The 21,757-nt window shown below is 39.0% G+C and overlaps 1 protein-coding gene across 4 annotated transcripts in view; it reads left to right on the top strand.

The window, feature by feature from the left end:
- Positions 1 to 1,824: 1,824 nt before the first annotated feature.
- LOC5564326 overlaps positions 1,825 to 21,757 on the top strand; it is a 293,574-nt gene continuing 273,641 nt past the window's right edge. For 3 of the 4 annotated variants that reach the window (XM_021853179.1, XM_021853178.1, XM_021853176.1), the window contains exons 1-2: positions 1,825 to 2,330; positions 16,293 to 16,971. The gene's annotated coding sequence lies outside the window, so the exon portion shown is untranslated. Of the gene's footprint in view, positions 2,331 to 16,292; positions 16,972 to 17,153; positions 17,364 to 21,757 lie in introns of those variants that run through there. The other variant, XM_021853177.1, reaches the window with a different exon arrangement.

The raw sequence follows: 21,757 nt of genomic DNA, 5'->3' as shown, positions 1-21,757 counted from the left end.
GGATCACTAGTCAAACCTGGATCCTATTCAACAAAATGTTGGAGAGGTAAACGATAAAGTCCTTGAGAGGAAATCAAAACAAAATTTATTATTGCCGATCCGATTGCTTCTCACTCTTCGTCAATCTACCTATTCACAAGGTTTTAAATTCAACCGAGTTTGATAATGTTTTCCAAGTGTGCTTTTTGATTAAAAGTACATTAAAAAATTAGAGTTATTAGAGTCTCTAAACATAGTTACCAACCCTAAACATAGTTACCAGGTCTTAAACATTTCAATACAGTACCAGAATAACGGCGTAATTAAGAAATTAAATTTTATTCACCTAACAGTTCATTTAATAGATTACAATTATGTAACGCACAGCTTTTTTTAAGAAATAACGTTTTAAACAAAATAAGTGGGAAAACATATTTTTGAAAAAACGGCTCATTTTGGAGAGCCGTAGTTAAAGCTTTATATAAGTGTGATATGCGACTCTGTTTTGCTCAAAATCTATGAGCTAGTATTGATATAAGTTGTCTCTAACCGAAGAAACAAAATTCATTTTCAAAAAACTGTTATAGACCTCAATATTTATTTTTTATTGAACTTTCACAAAAAATAAAGGCATATCAAACTTCTAAGACCCAAATGCCTTCAAAACTATGACCCTGGTAGAAATTTTTATTGTGACCATGAAAAACACGTTCTCTATGAACTCCTCCATGCTGTGATACGAAACAAACTACAATTTTCAACAATAAAATGTGATTTTCGAAGGTGGAAAGTTTATCACCAGAGTATACGACAATCAGACGCTGTTTCTAACATTGAGCGGACAAAACCTTTAGACATCTTTGCTTTATTACATTATTTAGGACAGTAAGAAAAATCTGACAAAAATTGTCCTATATAGCGAAGTTATGTCAGAATATACTACAGTAATCAGAAATTACATTCACTCACAAAAACAATGAAAATAATGCTTGTGGATGCTATATCTCACTCTTCGTCAATCTACCTATTCACAAGGTTTTAAATTCAACCGAGTTTGATAATGTTTTCAAGTGTGCTTTTTGATTAAAAGACTTTAGAGACTGTACATTTAAAAAAATAGAGTTATTGGAGTCTCTAAACATAGTTACCAACCCTAAACATAGTTACCAGGTCTTGAACATTTCAATACAGTACCAGAATAACGGCGTAATTGAGAAATTAAATTTTATTCATCTAACAGTTCATTTAATAAATTACAATTATGTAACGCACAACTTTTTTTTAAAGAAACAACGTTTTAAACAAAATAAATGGGAAAACATTAAGTCAAATTTGATATTCTCTTTCGATACGAATTCTGATATTAATTTAGTCGAACCGATTTTTCAGACAATGTATTAATTTTTATATTCGCCCTAATTCTAGCTCTGTATGATTTTGTTGTGTGGCTTTGATACCTATTCACCTTAACAACTCCTTCTGAGGATGACCTTAATGACCACACAAAGAAAATAATATTGTGAACACCCCTCGTACAACAAAAATGGGGCGAAATCAGCCAATCTAGAAGACTATAAAGTTGTAATTTTACTTGTTCCCATACAAAAATGATTGATTTATCAAAACAGCAATTGTCTTACCCATCTGGCACATAATTCTCACATAATTTAACATTGTTAAATCGAATTTTCTGAATATTCACTACTCTTTTTCAACCTCCATTTTATATTTCGACAACTCGCACCAATCGCCACTAACTTCAGACTGGTCTAAGCGCAAATGCCAAAACTCGTCTAAAATCGCATCTCACCCACACACTGAAGCACGGCATGCTACGGTCCCGTTCTCTCCCACAACCATCGGCATCGGCCAGCAAGCAAAAGTCAAACGCAGTGCTGAGGAAACCCGAAAGCAAAGAAGTGGTGAAAACTTCATCGCATCGCAAAGTCGTCGTCTTTCGTCGTGTGTGCGCTTTTGTAATAACCGACATCCTCTTTTTCTGGTTTGGAAATAGTGAGAAGAATCCTTGGTTTATCCCTCGAAACGGTTCCCGGTTCTAGATAACGGTACGCTAGAGAGTGAAGGATTGTGCAAAAGGCCTCCGGCATTGGGAGCGCTTCCGGTATAAAGGCAAGGGTCTCGTCGTTTCGTGGCACGGAAATCGCGACGAATCCCGGGGAAAAATTGTGTGCTGTCTAAAATGGACGCACCACAACGTCGTAGTTAGAGGGAGCAGTGCGGGTTGCTTCGTCGTGTCGGAGTGTGACAGCTCTCCGTAGGTGTAGTGCCAGTGCTAGAGTGAAACGGTAAAACAGTCGTCTGGTGGAGACGAGACAGTGCCAGTGGGAACGGTAAGTAACGGGAGCGAGATGGGAACAGTGAGGGAATGAATGATGAGGGATTTTTCTTGTTGCGGAAGGCTGGGACAAAGGGACGCGAGATAAGTGCTGCAGAGCTGCCAGACAGGTGCATTTATAAAAATAGGACTTCTTCATATTATTTTTCGTGAATCCGCATCGATGAACTTATTTTGATAACAATTATCGGGTAATTGAAACATAAAAATATTTGCTTTTTTAATTTTGATCAAAAATTAGTGTAAATTTAAAAAAATATGATTTTCAGTGAATCAAAGATATCTTCAAAGACACAAATAAACATTATTGAACTTTTGAACTTAGTTTTGACAAAAATCCATCGGGAATGAAATTGGAGTTTTTTTTTGTATTCTATTTGTTAATTATTTAAATTTAAGTATGTATAAAAAATATGATTTTATGTTGATTAAGAAAAAATATACATTTTATTTTCAAATATTTTTATCACGAAATTGTGAAAAGAAAAAAATTCATATAAGGTAAGCCTGACAGATATTATAACATTTTTGAAATGAAGGAAACATTTAAATTAGATATAAAATTGTCTATTTAATATAAAACACAGGGATAAGATATCGTCATACGAAGAATAATTTGTTTATACTTGTTTTCAATTAATTATGAATCGTGGTTTACGGCTAACCAGCCGGGTGGAAGTAGCGATGGGCGATTTTGAATCGATGTTTCGATAATCGATTTTTTCGTTCCGATTAATCGATTTTTTGAATCGATGTTAGGAGCACTCAAAATCGAGTGAATCGATTTTCTTCATTCGATTTTTGTTTCGATTCAAAATAATGAAATTTATTAGAAATGTTTGATCAGTTGATGAACTATAAACCTAATTTTAAATCAGACTTGAATTGTTTATTATATAATTTGTAATCTCGAACGTAATTCAATTGAAGGAATTTAAACACCATATAAAACTGCTTTTGGTCTTATTTTAAGACCATGTTTTTGTAAATTTTCATATCCGCTTGCAAATCGAATCGATTCAAAAACATCAATTCATATGATTCGATAAAATCGGTGAATCGATTCGACATATTGAATTTGAATCGATTCAGTAACATCGATGTTCGGGCCAAATTTGCCCAACGCTAGGTGGAAGTTGACCAACTACCAAAAAGCTAAACATTACATATACTTTGAAATTGAATTAAATGGACAAATTGATGTGAAGTTTTGCGAAAAAGTTACACGTCTTCTCGGTGAGAATCGAACTCACGACTTCCTGATCTCTAGTGAGGGCGCGTTACCCCTACGCCACGGAAGGAATCATCCGAATTATTTTCATTTTTTACTTTAATTCTGGAAAAATATTTTTCAAGATATTTAAAAAAAGATCCTGAAATACATCGAGCACTACAATTTAGCAGTATTTTTCCATAAAGCTACGACAATTTTCAATAAATTCACACGAGAAGAGTTGGGCTTCTCTTTGATGGTTTTCATCAACGAATAGAAGGATTTCCATTGAAAATTGAAGATCCAGATATAAATGGTATGAAATTTACTACTTACTACCAAGACCATAAAATATTCTTATGTCATAATATCTCCATTCAGAATACCCTCCCCTCAAATCCCGGCTTGGTTAAACACAAAAAAAGCTTGTTGCTGGTTTCTTTCTAGAGACTTGGATACTATTTTAAAGTAAATCTATAAAAAGTCTCTATTTGTTGTGGATGGTCCCTAAAGTCTCTTTTTCAACCAAAATGGTATCTAAAGTCACTTTTTGTTCTAATTCAATCCTAATGCATAACTCTAGAAGCTTAAAAGAAACTTCCATAGACCTTTTCCTGACTATTGGAATTTAATCCAGAGCTTTCGAAGAAGTTCGTTTAGAAATTTTCCCAGAAACATCTACTAGAATCCCTCCCTGAGTTCATACGCCGATTTTCTCCAGTTATTCTTCAAGTTATTACGACAAACAACGTTCATTTACTGCAGCTTACATTGATATTTGTGCTCCATTACGAATAAATAAAATCGTGTGATACGATGATCAATTTCACCTTTCTGATCAATTACACCCGATTTTACGGTAGTAATCGATGTATGGTATCGACGAAGCATCATGGTGTATATGAGAACACACAAAGCAAGAGGTTTTATTTGATAATTCCATCAATTTTTCAATTTAATTCAAAACAAATCGAAATTGCTTAATATTCTTTTCACAAACTTAAAAAAAAATACGGATTACGGTGAAATTTCACCGTAATCTCAACAGCTGAAGGTTCGGTGAAAAATCACCGAACAAACTGTAAAATCGTTGAACAAAATCATAAAAAAAACAAGAATATGGTTCGACCGAGAATCGAACTCCCGACCTACCGATCGGGAAGCAGGCTTGCTACCTCTAAGCCAGCTTTTACTGCTTGTTAGTGGTGTTCCAAAACTGAAACAAAAGAAAGCTCATGCCTGCCAGAGCGGCTGTCACACGATTTCACAGAAGTTCGGTTAAAATAATGCTTTTACCGAACTGTTCGTTAGTATTTCACAGGGTTACAGTAAAATGGTTTGTTTCACGGATTTTTTCCGGTTAAACAGTAGATTTCACCGATTTTCTCAGGTAAAATAGTAGATTTCACAGGAAAATCTGTATTTTCATTGTTTACAGTTCGAATTCGGTGATTTCACGGAGAACAAAATATAGTGTTCGTAATCATTTTTCCGGTCAATTTAACTATATTTTAAGGTTAATTTGGAGATAACTAAAAATATAGTTGAATTGACAGTATATTGTTAAACATAACTATACCATATAGTTGTTGACAACTATATTTTTGATTGAATTTACAAACATCAAACGTCAAAATTTAACTATATTTTAGTTGACTCAAAGTGAATTTTATTGAGTTTACAATATTTTGCAATGTTTACTCAGCATTTTGTTCTGCTGTATCAACATATCTGAAATCGGTGCTGCTTTATCGATCTAAAAAAACATTGCAAAAATGAAAACAAAAGGCGAGTCGACAAACTTGATATGTGGTCTCCTGTGTGAGAGGTGGTCATCTTAGCACCTACACTATTCCTTGCAAGTTAGAAGTAAGTTGATTTGTGAGCATGATTTGAAGTCTAGGGAGGTGAATGTTTCAGAATAGTGATAATTATCAAAATTATAATTGTTATAAATACAAGTGGATAGCTCAATCAAAGAAGTGTGTGTATTTGATTTGACGTTATTTTAGTGTTGGCGTAAGTTAATTTTATTTCGAAACAACTATTTGTGCGTAAGTAAGAGTAATTGACAGGATTGTAATCTTAATATACAGAAATTCTTCTGCGTGTTATTTCACAGGATACTGCGATTTATTTTAAGTGTGCACGAATTCATCAGAGAGCTCATCAACAGTTTTGCTAACTTTGCCTTTGAGGTTCTTCGTAAAGTTTATCTTCAAATTCCTTTAACAAATCTTTCAGGAAATGTCTCGGAAATTCTTCAAGGATTGCTTGAACAATTCAGTGCAATAATGTTTTGCATGAACTACGAAGCTTCACGATACTATGGAGAACAGATTGATATAGAAACTATAGTAGAAATTCATAACAAACATTTTTGGAGGAACTATATTAAATTATATGGTAAAACTCTAGAAGCTTAATGCAAAAATATTGGCGATATTCTTAAGAACATTGTCAAAGATGCATTACGGCAAAATTCGTAATGTATGATTTCATTAAATTTAAATTTTGGAGGATATTTTTGCATTTTGTTTTAGAATTTCCAGATGGACCATCAGAAACTAGGAACCGTATAGAATACGTGAAAGAAATTTTTCAAAACACCCAGATTTTGCCCTTATTTTAGATTTTTCAAAGTGTTGCGTTTTGGACTATAAACATATTTTTGTACGTAGTTCCTCAAGAAAGCATCATGCGAATGAAGGAAAACAACAAAATGTTGAAGCTGGTTAAAACATCACTTGGACAATGGAAGATAAGTGAATATTAATAATCTTTCCACTAGAGGATAATTGAGGTTTAAAAATCTAATGATTTAAAAAAATATTGTTTTCAAGTATTTCCACCAGAATTTCTTAGGAAAGTTTCCTTGAAATTTAGCAGAATTTTGAACGGTTATGGTTTGCTTTGGATGTTGTTGATTGTGTAGAAACATGTGAATATAGAGGCGATCCCTGATCCCTTATCTCTACAGATTCCTTCACCGCTATGCTGATTTCGGAAGCAAAAGTAGTCCTGGGGGTTTATTAAGGTTAATCTGTATTGGGTTCCTGTCCATTGCGGCTTAAAAGGAAACGAAAAAGCTGATCAGTTAGCAAAACAAGGATCTTCCGTGCAATTTATCGAGCCTCAACCATTCTTCGGAGTGGCCTTTTGTGCTCCTGAGTTGGATGAAGGCAAACATTAAACTTAGCTGGAAGATCACAATGGGCACTAGATAGTCCAAAGGATTCATTGAACCAGACGCCTACAAACACTGAGGTTGTAAAACCTCAATAATTACGATCTAAGTACAGTTAAACCTACATGAGTCGATGTTCCATTACTCGATATCGACTCATGGAACCATATTCAAAATAAAATTTCATGGTTACTATGAGGGTCCCCTCAAACGGCATTCCATAGCATTGCTGTTCCATGACTCGATATTTCCATGAGTCGATGGTTCCTTCAATATCGACTCATGGAGGGTTGACTGTACTTATACTGACTTCTTAACGTGAAACATCTCGGAATCCAAAGATGGCCGTCATAATGGCCGACTTGTGCCCCAACTCACGTTTTCAAAGGCACTAAACTGGAGAAATAGTAGGCAATCGTTCCAGATCTTCTTGTTTTAAGCATACTCTTTAAGTTTTAGTGCAAGCTTGAATGTAGAATTCAAAACTGTTTCACCTTAACGGAATCAATTTATAGTCAGAAAGTAGACAAAGCAAGAATGGTTGTCTTCCAGGAGTAACTCACGCTGAAAGTATGAACAAATCTCACAATATTCTTTGATTAATGTCTAAGATATTTGCAGCAAAAGTTCTTAAGCCAACCTTTGGCATTCCTTGATAAATTGTATTATACTAAAATTGTACAAGGAATTTCAAAGGGTGGCTTCAAAAATTTGTTACAAGTATATTGGAAACTATTATTTTTTGGAATTCGTTTAAAATACAATAAGTTTACTTGAATAAATGTAGTTTAGAATTTAAGCAATAGGTTTATTCATACGAAATTACTTTAAAAAAATTGAAGAAAGAATTGCTAATGCTAATGCTGGCACAAATTATCACCGGACAACTCAAGCAGGACTTCCTCTAAAATACGGGAAACCATAATGCAGTGAATATGTTGGTTTATGCTTAAACATTTAAACAGCCTAGTTTATATTTTTCACAAAATACGAATCATGGGAATAGAATTTTCAGGATATTGACGCTATTTTGTTCCACAATAATTTGTGCAACGAAGCTGACTAAAATTAAGCTCATTGAATTTAATTTTAGTCTGATCTAGCGATAACCAATTGAGCGATAGCTGTACGGTTGATCACGCTAATAATATGTACGGCAAGTGAGGATTTCCTTGTTGTACAAAATAAAGAAACGTAACTACTAAAGAGTGTTATTTTTGTCAATATCCAATGTCTTCTTCTTCTTGGCAATTCGTCCTCACTGGGACAGAGGCTTCTCAGTTTTGTGATCTTATAAGCACTTCTACAGATATCAACTGAAAGCTTTCCTTACCAAAGTTGACATTTTCGCATTCGTATATCGTGTGGCAGGTACGATGATGCGCTATGCCCAGGGAAGCCAAGGAAATTCCCATTATGAAAAGATCCTGGACCGACCGGGTATCGAACCTAGACACCTTAAGCATGGCTTTGCTTTGTAGCCGCGGACTCTAACCACTCGGCTAAGGAAGGCCCTCAATAACCAGTGTCATGTAAATTGATTCAGCTTATTTTCTTCACGTCATTTAAATTGCTCTTTTTTTAATTTTTATGTTTAATGTCATCCAAAATTCAGTGGGGTCCTGGCCTCCTTGTTTGTGCCAAAAGTGGTTGATGACAGTTGAGTTTGGAATTATGAAAAAGAGACACTTAGGTGCTAGGTACTGTCACTGCGATCTTCGAAGTCTGCGATTGCTGGATCCGCAGCATCCCCTCTCAATCGAAGACCCCGATCTTGGTCCTAAGTTATTTTTTTTTTTGAAATCGCGTAACGTCCAACGCTTTTGTATGTATGACCGCTTACTGCTTGGTAGTGCTGATCAGTCCTATCTTTATAGTCCCAGCAGCCACGTGATATTTTATCAGATGCCCAGTCGTCGATGAATCCTACGAGCAGTCTGGTATCTTCGTTTTTCTTGCAGTGCAGTCACATGGCAGCTGTTTCCTTGAGGTATCTCTTGACGCGCTTCAGTGACTGCCAGTCGTTGGTGACTGCTAAAATCTTTCCATGTAGGCAACAGGGTAGCACAGGTCAGGACGCATGCACTGCATTTGGTAAAACAAACTGCCGAGTGACTTCCGGTATGGAAGTGCAGTACGACTCCGATTATGCACCACTAGCATTCGCAGGAAAATCTTCCTTGGTCTACATTCGGTCTAAAGTGTCCATCCCGGGATTTGACAAATTTCAGGATTTCTCGTTTCCCGGGATTTTATTTCTGACATCCAGGGAATCCCGGGATTCCCGAAATGTACGTCAAATTTGATGAAAATCACTAAATTTCAATGAAAAACAATGGCAATTTTCCTCACTATCAACCTTGATTGATTGGCATTAGCATTAGGCATTTCGCACAAATTCGTAGGTGGTACAGTCCTAGACCATTGTATGAGGGTTGCCTCCTTCCCGTCCGTTACCAAAGTCAGAAACTTGGGACTAACCTCTAACTCTTAGACAAGATTGACGCATCCTCCAATAATCGAGAGCTGTCCTGGCCACGTCTTTGCGAAAGCTGGGGAATGGGAAAGGATGGTTAATTGAACACCTACTTAAGAAAGATGCAGAGAACTCTACGACCTCTCATAGGTGTTACGGGATGTTGTGGAATGTTGATGGAAAGGGTAGTGCCATAGGATACGTTCGATAGACGTTCTGGCCGACAAATGATTAATATTTACGCATTGTGAACGTGCGCTGCTGATCAGAACAAACTCACCAAATTCCTTTTTTGAAACTCTGCACTCCGTCGCTCCTCTAATAATGAACAATAGCGTAATCCATAACTTAGAACTGCCCATCAAAATGCAAGCACCGCGCGAAAAATCGACAAAAAATTGCAGTTCATAATCTATCTCGAACCGAGCATCGACGAACCACATTCAATTTTTGAATCAACACGCCTAATACATACAGGAGACAAAAAAACGAGTCGCGCAAAACGAATTCAATTGCATGAGCCATTACAGAGCACTAAAAACAAGACTCCACAAATCATCTTCGGATACAATCTTCGAGGAAAAGAAAACACATTGAAAAATATGTTTCCACAGAACATTTGCACGTGGTATAGCACCATCCACCGACACTAATTTTCACTGGTCAAAAAAAAAAACGCGGAACGAGGTAAACGTGACACAAAATTCAAAACGCAACCGCACGCGCGCACGGCTTGCTGCGATCTCCACTCTCAACCTTGATCGATTAAGTAGAAAATCATAATGAGAAAGAGAATAAACGAGTTATTACTTTCATGAAAAGATCAATGTATCAAGCCCTGGGCAAAGGCACAACCTTGTGATCAGCTTGATTGCTGTCAGGTTTCGGGGCTTAAATGTATCTTTACTCTGAAGAGAAAGATGCACACTAGTGGTGCCAATGGTGATAATAATCAAAAGTGTTTTCTAATGAACACTATTGATTAACATCGCCGTGAACCGATACTTTACATGGTCTATGATGAAGCGGCCCTTGTTTGTTTTTTTCTATACGTATTTTATTTATACTTCCAGACACTCATCCGGAGCATTATTTTATTTGTTTTAATGTGCATCAAAACCTCCTAACATTGAAGAAATCGTGCTGAACAGGAACACGCATGGTCGTACAAGGAAAAAACAGAATCTTATCAAATCCGTTACTAATAATATCACTATTTACTAATTTACTAATTATATCACTCTCTTCCCGTCAGATAGCGTCATCTCAGGATTACATTTTTCATTATAGCATTGCAAAAAACTTGTGACTAATCGCTATCTCTATTTATAGGTACCCGTAACCGCAAATAGGAATAGTAACACATGAGAAAAAACTAGGATATAAGTGAGTAGGAACTAATCACTAACACCCCCAACACTGAAAAGGTAAGCACATACCCTATTCCATTACCATATCCACGTCTACAAAGGCACCACATTATCAGAGATTACTACAATTTTAAATTTTAATAATCTGATAGTGTCGGTTAGAGTTTTCAAACAACGTCAAGAACAAATTTCTTTTTATAACAGATCCTAGCAATGACATATTATCGGCGCGGTAAAAATTAGAAACAGTTTATTCGCCGAGGTTGGATTTTTCTCGTTTAGTGAAAACAAGTAGCCCAGTGTAAGTGATTAGTATAATCTGTACTTGTGATTGCTGTGCGATGCCGTTCATTGTTGCAGGACATTGTTCTCATTATTATTGCGGCCTTCAGCCCCTCGGCGATGCCGTTCATTGTTGCAGGACATTGTTCTCATTATTATTGCGGCCTTCAGCCCCTCGGCGGGATCACCTTAAGAAGATATATTATATAATAATTCCGTCGCTGGTTTTGATCATGTTACTAAGAAAATGATGATAATGTGATAATATAGTGAGATGACGTTATTGTATCGAATAAGTTTGTGTGATTAATGATAGAAAGCTAGATGGTGATTATTAGAGCGATGATTGTTGGTGATATTGTGAATATTAGTGATATAAGCTACAAAAATCCTACATTTATTTTAATGAAGATAATAATATTGTCTGTTTATATGATTTATTTATTACAATGATTTTTTTTAAATGTGAAGTTTTATACTTTGAACTTGATGAAGCAGTAGTATTGTGTTGTGGCTGGGTTATAGATGTGATGTTAATAATAAAATTTGTATAGATAATGGTGACGCTGTTAGTAGAAATTCTGTTGATAATGAAGATGGTGATATCAATACCAGTGAATAGTGCTATGAAGTAATCTATTAGTTATCAAGTGAAGTGATAGTGTGAAAAGAACGTTTCCCACCTTCTACCGTAACCTTCTGAGACAGATCGCAACAGTGTCTTCTTGGAAGCCATCTTTCCGTGTACGTCTGGTGAACTGCTTCAGAAGGATTACGTCCTCTTTCCTATCTAAAGTCTAGTTTAGAGCTTGGGACAGTATTCACTGTACGGCTAGCAACATATAAAAAAAAAAGAAAAGATCAATGTATCAAGCAGGAACAAATATTTTTGTTTGTCAAGTTGAAAAGTTTAAATGCTTTTTTTTTTCAACACTAACCGTTTTTACAAGCCTATGATGAGATTACAAATTTGAAATTTCACCTAAACTAACTAATTAACTAACTTCCGCAAACCGCAAGTAGCATCTGCAAAAAGTAGGCATTGAGAAAATTGAGTGAGAAGTTTTCAATCTCGTTTTCCATACAAATATTAAAACGATTCCAGGAGTTTGGAACATGTTTCCGATCTCAATGAAACTTTCATAATTTGCTTTTCACTCCGTTACCTTTCCAAGAAAAAATTAAAGATGACCAAATAACGATTCCTTTTTTTTGTTACACGATGCGAATATCTGCAGTGGGACTGACATGCGTTCACGCAACCAGCTGGATCGCACTCTTGACTTGGTTTTGTGCCTTTCTGATTGTGTGGCCGATGTTGACTGTTCGTTAGCTCCGATGTTACCCGTTGATTCTCATCATCCCCCGCTCGAAATCTCTTTACCTGCGTGTTTGGTACGCGACGAAAGGATTGCCCAACCTCCAGAAAACCGACCACTGAATTTTCGTCAAATCAACTTTGACGCTCTTCTGGACTATTTGCTAATCATAGACTGGAACGAAATATTTCTTAGCAATGACATTGATCAAGTGGCCGAAAATTTTTGCTCCATTTTGAACAATTGGCTTGCTTCGAATGTCCCACGAATACGACCGTCAGTTTCGCCCGCCTGGAGTACGCCTCACTTGCGGGAACTAAAACGCGCGCGTAATGCTTGCCAACGTAAACTACGTCGTCAACGCACGCCAAGCAATAAACGAAAATTTCAACGAGCCAGCAATGCATACCGTTTTAAAAATGCCTCTCTTTACAAGTTGTACATATTGCGTGTACAAAGAGATTTTAGAAGGAATCCTCGTAATTTTTGGCGCTTTGTTAATTCCAAACGAAAAAGTTCTGCAATTCCAACGAACGTCTTTTTGAACGAGCAATGTGCTAGGACTGCCGTAGAATCAAGCCAATTATTCGCCAGGCACTTTGAAGCTATATTTTCTGCAAACACCGCATCAATATAGGAAGTAGCTGACGCAACTCGAGATGTCCCTGCAAATGTTGTTGATCTTAGTGCTTTTACCATAAATCCCGATATGGTCTTATTGGCCGCGAAAAAGCTAAAACGGTCGTATGTTCCTGGTCCTGATGGATTACCGGCAATTATTATTTGTCGTTGTATTTCTGCATTGGTACAACCATTATGCGATATCTTCAATCAGTCACTCCAGCAAGCAAAATTCCCACGCATCTGGAAACAATCGTTCATAACACCCGTTTTCATGATTGCCATGATGTTACAAACTATCGGGGTATTACAAGCCTGTCAGCTGTTTCGAAACTGTTCGAAATAATAATGTGTGGAATTATCTTCGAAACAACAAAATGCTACATCTCCGTTGAGCACAAGTTGACGTAATTTATACCGACTTAAAAGCTGTCTTCGACAAGATTGACCATCGAATACTTTTGCACAAACTGTCCCGCCTCGGAGTATCTACGCATTTGGTTTCTTGGATGGAGTCGCTAATTATTAGCGTAGAGAAATGTCAGGTGATCACTTTTCACCGCAAGATGCATCCAATTGTTTTTCACTACGAAATTGATGGGATCATTCTCAACAGAGTTGATCATGTGACTGACTTAGGGGTTCAGCTTGATGAGAAAATGTCGTTTGAGCTGCGTCGTTCTGCAATCATCTCAAAAGCAACGCGTCAGCTAGGCTTTATTTCCAAGGTTGCCAAGGATTTTTCAGACCCGCACTGCTGGAAATCATTGTATTGTTCCCTAGTACGCCCTATCTTGGAAAATGCATCCGTCGTTTGGCATCCGCACCAACTTACGTGGAGTCTAAGAATTGAACGGATTCAAAAGAGGTTCATTCGTTTGGCACTAAGAAACTTGCCATGGAGGGACCCCGATAACTTGCCACCGTTTCCGGATAGATGCCGACTCCTGGGACTAGAAACATTGGATCGACAAAGAAAGGTACAGCATTCGTTGCTTATAGCGAAGTTGCTAAATGGCGAAGTCGATGCTCCAGAACTGCTTAGTTTGCTAGAATTTCGTGTTCCTAACTGAGTTCTCCGGAGTACAACACTGCTCCAATCAAGTTTCCATCGCACCGTATTTGGATACAACGAACCCATCTCAGCGTGCATCCGAGCATTCTCAGCTGTCAAAGAGTTTTTCGAGTTCGATGAACCGACGAGGCATTTTGCTAATAGAAAACGATCTGTAGTTCAGTAAGCTGTGTTAAGTTATGTTATGTTCAAGTTTTTATTCATTAAGACTAATTTGTCAGATGGATTATTTCAAATACAAATACTTTTTATTGTTCGGTTTGGTGTTTTCCCTAATTCTACTGAACAACAAGTGATTTCTCGTTAGTGCAACTGAAAGATCATTAGAAGATATAATAAAAACTGATATCAACTCAAATTTGACCAAGATGCAGATGGAACTGACATGCGATTCACGGCAGTAAACTTCAGTCAATAATTTTCAGTAATTAACTTTTAGCATGATATACAATACCTTCAATGATCTTTAATCGTTTCTTTTTTTCTAAAGTTTTTATTACTTTTCAAATATAATTTGCTTCAAATATTATGACTTAAGTTTTAATCATACATGTTACTCGATATTCCGTATCTCGATATCGAGCTAGAAAACCATAGTAAAAGTTGGTTTTCATGGCTAACTCGATGGTCCCTTAGATCGCAGTTGCACTGGTTTTGTGTTCTGTAACTCGATACCTCCCTAACTCGATGGTCCCTTCAATATCGAGTAAGGGAGAGATGACTGTACATCCAATCATAAGTGTTATAGAGAACTATACTATTTTTTTAATTAAATTTATGGAAGGGATTGTTTGAGTATGTTTAAGAGAAAAAAAAAACTACTAATTGGACTTCAACATTTCACTTTTGCAAAAACAAAACAAAAAAATAAATAATAGGGTCCTAAAGCCCTGTCCCGATTTTAGTGCCAAACGCTTAAGTTTAGGCCAAAAACACATGTTTACTCAATTTTCCAATGTTTTCCGTTGGTTTAAGTCCGAAAAACATTTTTTTATGTTTTTTTAGATTTTGTCACACCCCTTGGCTTAAACTCAAATTTTGGGTGAATTTTGTTTTCCGTGTCCCTTCCGAAATGTCAGATAGGAACAACCCCAGTGTTAAAACTAAAACCCCTGTGGTGTTTTTGTCGACTAAGCAAACGTCAAACATGATCTCAAGTGTCAAGGTTCATTTATGGACCCAATTTTAAAATTAATGTTTAAACAAGATATAGCCGTTATTTGAGCGGGAAAAATTGCTAAAGTAGTTGAAGTAACATGCTCTTTCGTGTTATTGAATAAAAACAAGATTTTATCAAACATTTTAGGACCCAATTACTAAAATCACAAGTAAGGCGAGCAAATACCTTTACCGGGAAATGGACACTCTAATTCGGTCATATCGAACTCAAGGAAGCGTTTCAGCTTCTCGATTGTTCGGAAGTTCTGTACGACTATCAAAATGTCCCAGTTGGACTTCTTGGCGACATTTGCAAACGTGTCCTCAAAATCGATCACAGGACACTGTAGGAATCCCTACCAATCGCGCCCTGTGGCGGACCTGATCATCCTTGAGCCACTTTGTTTTGAGAGGCTTCACCCCGACAGAACCCGTCGTCAGCTTCCACCTTCATGGATTTGAGCTCGTCTGGCATCGCCACAAGTCTGGTGCCACGAGCACCAAAAATTATGAATAGTTAAATGCAAAGACCACTCTGTAGTAGATTCCAGGTGCCCTGTGGGAAGTCTAGACCCATATCAATTTGGGTATTCAAGATTTCTGAAAGTGATGCTTTTGAAAGCATTTTCCGAACCCCCGGATGCCATGATCGCTTTATAGTGTATTTTATGTGCCGCATGCGGAAACTAATTTTTTTCGACCCAAATTCTTCTGGAGCCAAGTAAGCATGACTTACATAGATAATGCACTTCCGTATTTCATGGCTAACTAGTACTATGTTTCTGATACATAAACCACCAGTTCGATTTTTGCTGCCTCGCCACCTTTTCAAATGTTCGACCGACCATGTTCATATCATCCACGAAGCAAACAAATTGGCTGGATCTGTTGAAAATCGTAGCTGACTCTGCGCATAACACCTTCTAACGTAATTTACTCTAACTATAACATAACAGCGTAATATACTACAACTTGTAAGAAGTTCGTACAACTTATTACACAACAATCGATGCCAGAGAACGTTACCTGCTCTAATAGGATAAATTTATTACAATCTGCATTATCTTGAAAATATTCTTAGAGGTAGCTTATAAATGGATTCCTTTTTATAGCCCAAGCTAACAATGTTTTCTTTCAATTCTCTACTTCCATGTCCCATAAAAACCATCGAACCTTCCCTACCTGAATGGAACGGATCTGCTGGCAACGCTTGTCCGCCCTGACTCGCGGTGATGGCTCCCAATTCGTCGGCACAGTCTTGTGTGTGGCAGCAGCAGAAGTGTCAAACACGGAGTAGCCGCATCAGTCAACTTGCACGGATGTTGTTGTTTTTGTTGTTGTTGCCATTATTGTGTGAGTGTGGTTCAACATGTGCGAGAAAAAGAAGCCAACAGTGTAATAATACCGGGTCTGGAACGCGCGAGTGAACGAAAAGGCAACAGAAACCCATCCGTCGTCGTTCGATTCGAGTTGGCAGGCAGTAGTAGTAATACCAACAACAAGAAGGAAGCAGAAGAACAACAAGAAGGGGAAGAAACGTGAGAAGAAGAAGATAAGCGAGGTGGATAGAAGATTGCAAAGTGAAGAAAGAAGCAAAAATCTAGTGAAATAAAAAAAAGAGTAAAGTAAAAGTGTCCAGAGAAGAAGGGAAGAAACGAAAGAGGCAATGGCTATAAATTTCGATAGATAAGGAATCTCTCTATTTTGTGTGATTTTTGATCAACGAATTCTTTCCTTCTGCGTTGTTGGTGCACGGCCTAGTTTGGTCATTTTGAAAGGATAATATCGGTAGAAGATCGCAGGGGAAGAAAGAAGAAATCCGATTGAAGGCGTTAGTTTTCTACGGGGAAATCAAAAGGAGACAACCTCGTCTAGCAGCTAGTGTGAGCAGAAGGTTAAATCTGCCAGGATTAGGCTCCAGAAAGTGAAAACGAGGTGAGTTTTTTTCTACGCTCTCTACGTCGTGTGTACAGAGCTGTCAAAATTGCAGCTTCGCATGCGAATAAATAAGTCCACCTCTCTTCGAATGGTGACAGACGACAAAAGTGTTTATCTGCCAGAAACGGGCAAGAACTGCTTTGTTTTGGGTTCGGTGTAGGTTCTAATAAGTTTCGAAGTGAGATTTTTTTTGTGGAAACAGTTCTTTTTGGCAAGTGTGAGGTTGTGTTTTAAAAGTTGAACGTCATTCCGGATTCCGGAAGCAACGGCAAACAGCAGCAGCTCTCTAACATCACAAGGGAAACAGCAGCAGCAGCAAAAGTGGTAATCGCAGTAGTGGTGTGGTGGCAGCCAAATAGCCGGAGCAGTAGCGTAGCGGCTCGTTCGTGGTGAGACGAAAGCACAAAATAACACATACAGTCGCATATATACATAGTATACTATAACTTTGTGATGTAGGATGGAGAGACTTCTGGCTAGCTGACTTGAGCTAAGCTGCTAGCGTAAATTCACATCGGGATGGTAAATTGGGCTGTAAACATCGGCTCACACCATGGTGGTACACAACCTCAGTCAATGCCCCCTTTCGTTGGCTGGTTGGTTAGGTTGGGAAAGGAAGGTTGACGAAGCCAGCAAAAACTTCGACTCCGGGTGCAAGGTTTTCTTAGAACAATCGCAATGAGTCGCCGTTGTTTAGTCAGGGCTTTGTATAAACGCAGTCAGCAAAAATAATAAATGTTGCGGTATGGTAGTTCCTCTTGGAGGTTTTGCTGGGTTCCTTCAGGTTGAGTCAATAGTGGCTTCTAGCACAAATGATGAATTTGACAATTGAATGACTTTCTCGGTCATATTTTTTTATTAAATTTCCATGATAAAAGACCTTTGTAATACAAATTACTAGTATAATGATAAAATTAACGTACTTTATTTCTAATTCAGTCAAAATTCGTTGCTGGATTTTGTACCTACAAAACAACAACATAAAAACATCAAATTACAAAAAAAAATGAATAGTAGAATGAAATAGGCAGCATTTTCAGCAACAGAAATGTCCAGAAGCCAAAATACAACTAATTATTCTCATATATTCTTAACCTGTCGCTAGGACGTGGCCAAAGCAGCGTCAAATGTATTCTCTTACCGTTACTTTCCTAAGCTGTCGTCAGGACGTGGCTAAAGATAGTTTTCCAGTGGATACGTCAATCTTGTCTGAGAATGGAAGATAAATCCTGAATGTTTGCCTTTGAACTCTTTGATTTGATCACCGTACTCACAGCTTCATGGTGTGAGGATCAAAAGCCGTTTCTTCAATATCAGCATAATCAACGTGCACAGCCCTCACCTAGCAAGTGACGATGACGATAAGGACGCTTTCTACGCGCAGCTGGAACGTGAATACGACAGCTGCCCAAGCCATGATGTCAAAATCGTTATCGGAGATCTCAACGCTCAGGTTGGCCAGGAGGAGGAATTTAGACCGATTATAGGGAAGTTCAGCGCTCACCAGCTTACGAACGAAAACGGCCTTAGACTGATTGATTTCGCCGCCTCCAAAAACATGGCCATACGTAGTACCTACTTCCAGCACAGCCTCCCGTATCGGTACACCTGGAGATCACCCCAACAGACTGAATCACAAATCGACCACGTTTTGATTGATGGAAGGCACTTCTCGGACATTATCGACGTCAGAACCTATCGCGGCGCAAACATCGATTCGGACCACTACCTTGTGACGGTTAAAGTGCGCCAACGACTTTCCGTTGTGAACAACATTCGGTACCGATGCCCGCCCCGGTACAATCTGGAGTGACTCAAGCAACCCGAAGTCGCAACTGATTACGCGCAAAGCCTTGAGGCAGCGTTGCCGGAAGAGGGAGAGCTCACCGAAGCCCCTCTTGAGGACTGCTGGAGTAGTCTCAAAGCAGCCATAAACAACGCAGCGGAAGGCGCCATTGGGTTCGTGGAAGCAAATCGACGGAACGGTTGGTTCGACGAGGAGTGTCAGACGGTTTTGGACGAGAAGAATGCAGCGCGGGCGATGATGCTGCAGCAAGGCATCCGTCAAAACGTGGAACGATACAAACAGAAGCGAAGACAGCAAACCCATCTATTCCGGGATAAAAAGCGCCGCCTGGAAGAGTTGGAGTGCGAAGAGATGGAGCAGTTGTATCGTTCTCAAGAAACACGTAAGTTCTACAAGAAACTAAATGCATCCCGCAAAGGCTTTGTGCCGCGAGCCGAAATGTGCCGGGATAAGGATGGAGGTATCTTGACGGACGAACGTGAGGTGATTGAAAGGTGGAAGCAGCACTACGATGAACACCTAAACGGCGCAGAGGAGGAAGACCAAGACAGCAGGAGGAATAGCTTCATCAGTACGGCGGATGAGGGAGACGTGCCAACTCCCAAAATAGGCGAAGTTAAGGATGCTATCAAACAGCTCAAGAACAACAAAGCAGCTGGAAATTATGGTATTGGAGCGGAACTTATTAAAATGGGCCCGGACAGGTTGGCCACTTGTCTGCACCGATTGATAGCCAGGATCTGGGATACAGAACAGCTACCAGAGGAGTGGAAGGAGGGAATAATATACCCAATATACAAAAAGGGCGACAAGTTAGAATGTGAGAACTATCGAGCGATCACCATTCTTAATGCAGCCTATAAAGTGCTTTCCCAGATCATCTTCCGCCGTCTATCGCCACTGGCAAGCAGATTTGTTGGAAGTTATCAAGCCGGATTTGTGGACGGGCGATCGACGACAGACCAAATCTTTATGTTGCGGCAGATCCTCCAAAAGTGTCGCGAATATCAAGTCTCTACGCACCACCTATTCATCGATTTCAAAGCGGCCTATGATACCATCGACCGCGAAGAGCTATGGAAGATTATGGACGAGAACGGTTTTCCCGGGAAACTGACTAGACTGATCAAAGCAACGATGGATAGTGTACAGTGCTGTGTGAAGATATCTGGTGCTTTATCGGACCCATTTGAAACACGCAAAGGACTTCGACAAGGCGATGGTCTTTCCTGCCTCCTGTTCAATATTGCGCTAGAAGGTGTTATGAAACGGGCGGGCTTCAACATGCGGGGCACGATCTTCAATAAATCCAGCCAGTTCATTTGTTTCGCTGACGACGTGGACATTGTCGGAAGAACGTTCCAGGTGGTTGCTGAACAGTATACCAGGCTGAAACGTGAAGCAGATCGGGTTGGATTGAAGGTAAATACGTCGAAGACGAAATATCTGCTGGCTGGAGGAACCGAGCGCGATAGAGCTCGCATAGGCAAACGCGTGACGATCGACGGAGATGAGTTCGAGGTGGTGGACGAATTCGTCTACCTCGGATCATTGATAACGTCGGATAACAACTGCAGCAGAGAAATTCGAAGACGTATCATCGCCGGAAGTCGTGCTTACTATGGACTCCACAAGACCTTGCGGTCTGGTAAACTTCACTTCCGTACTAAGTGTACCATGTACAAGACGCTAATAAGACCGGTAGTCCTCTACGGGCATGAGACGTGGACAATGCTCGAAGAGGACCTGCAAGCGCTAGGAGTTTTTGAACGACGTGTGCTTCGGACGATCTTCGGCGGAGTATGTGAGAATGGCGTATGGAGGAGAAGAATGAACCACGAGCTTGCGCAACTCTACGGTGAACCCAGTATCACGAAAGTCGCCAAAGCTGGAAGGGTACGATGGGCGGGACACGTTGTGAGAGTGCCGGACAACAATCCCGCAAAAATGGTGTTCACCTCAAATCCGGCCGGTACAAGACGAAAGGGAGCGCAACGAGCTAGGTGGTTCGACCAAGTGGAGCAGGATCTTGGAAGTGTGGGGCGATCGAGGAATTGGAGGTTAGCAGCCATGGACCGAGTTAGTTGGCGTAACATTGTGACGCAGGTCATGTCTTGAAGGACGTAGAGCCAGCAAAAGTAAAGTAAGTATGGTGTGAGCGTTTGAACTAACCACTAATCCTGATTCGCCCCTTTCTTATAGGATTTTAATAGTTTCTGTTGAGACTGTCGGTCTATTGATTCAATCTTACAATCATTAGAATCCCCACAATGGTTTTCTTAGGAACTAAGTACATTTTTCACACCTTACTTAAAGTCTTTCCAACTTGGAAATTCCAAGTATACAGTAATACGCCAAAGATCTAATACGAGCTCTTTCAATGGACTTGTTGGAACTATACCATAAATCAAAAATGTCACTGAAATCTACTGGGGACCTATTTAAAAATCTACTAAACATCTTTTCAGAAAATCATTGCAAATTTTCAGAAATACGTCAAAGATCTCATGTTGAACACGTTAAAGATTTTCTTCTTCGTCATCTTCCGGGCATCACTTGTCCACTAGGACAGAGCCTGTTTCTGAGCTTAGTGTTCTTATAAGCACTTCCACAGTTATTAACTGAGAGCTTTCTTTGCCAAAGTTGCCATTTTCGCAATCGTATCGTGTGGCAAGTATGACAATACTCTATGGCCAGGGAAGTCAATGAAATTTTCATTACGAATAGATCCTGGACCGATCGAAAATCGAACCCAGACATCTTCAGCATGGCTTTTCTTGATAGCCGCTTATATTACACTAGCGAAAAGGAAGGCAGTAAAGATCTCATAAAGTATTCGTACCGATCTAGTTAAGAATTCGCCAGGGATCTGCTGGCCATCTGCTGAAAATCTCGGGAGAAAATTATCAGGAGTTTTCCCCAGCAGTTCAACAAGCATTGTAATGAATCATCTAAGGAAGTGTCATGCCAAAAATC

Source organism: Aedes aegypti, chromosome 3, assembly GCF_002204515.2.
Source record: "Aedes aegypti strain LVP_AGWG chromosome 3, AaegL5.0 Primary Assembly, whole genome shotgun sequence".
NCBI lineage: Eukaryota > Metazoa > Arthropoda > Insecta > Diptera > Culicidae > Aedes > Aedes aegypti.
The sequence above is the reverse complement of the archived record's forward strand: the minus strand, read 5'-3'. Positions and strand labels throughout refer to the sequence as shown.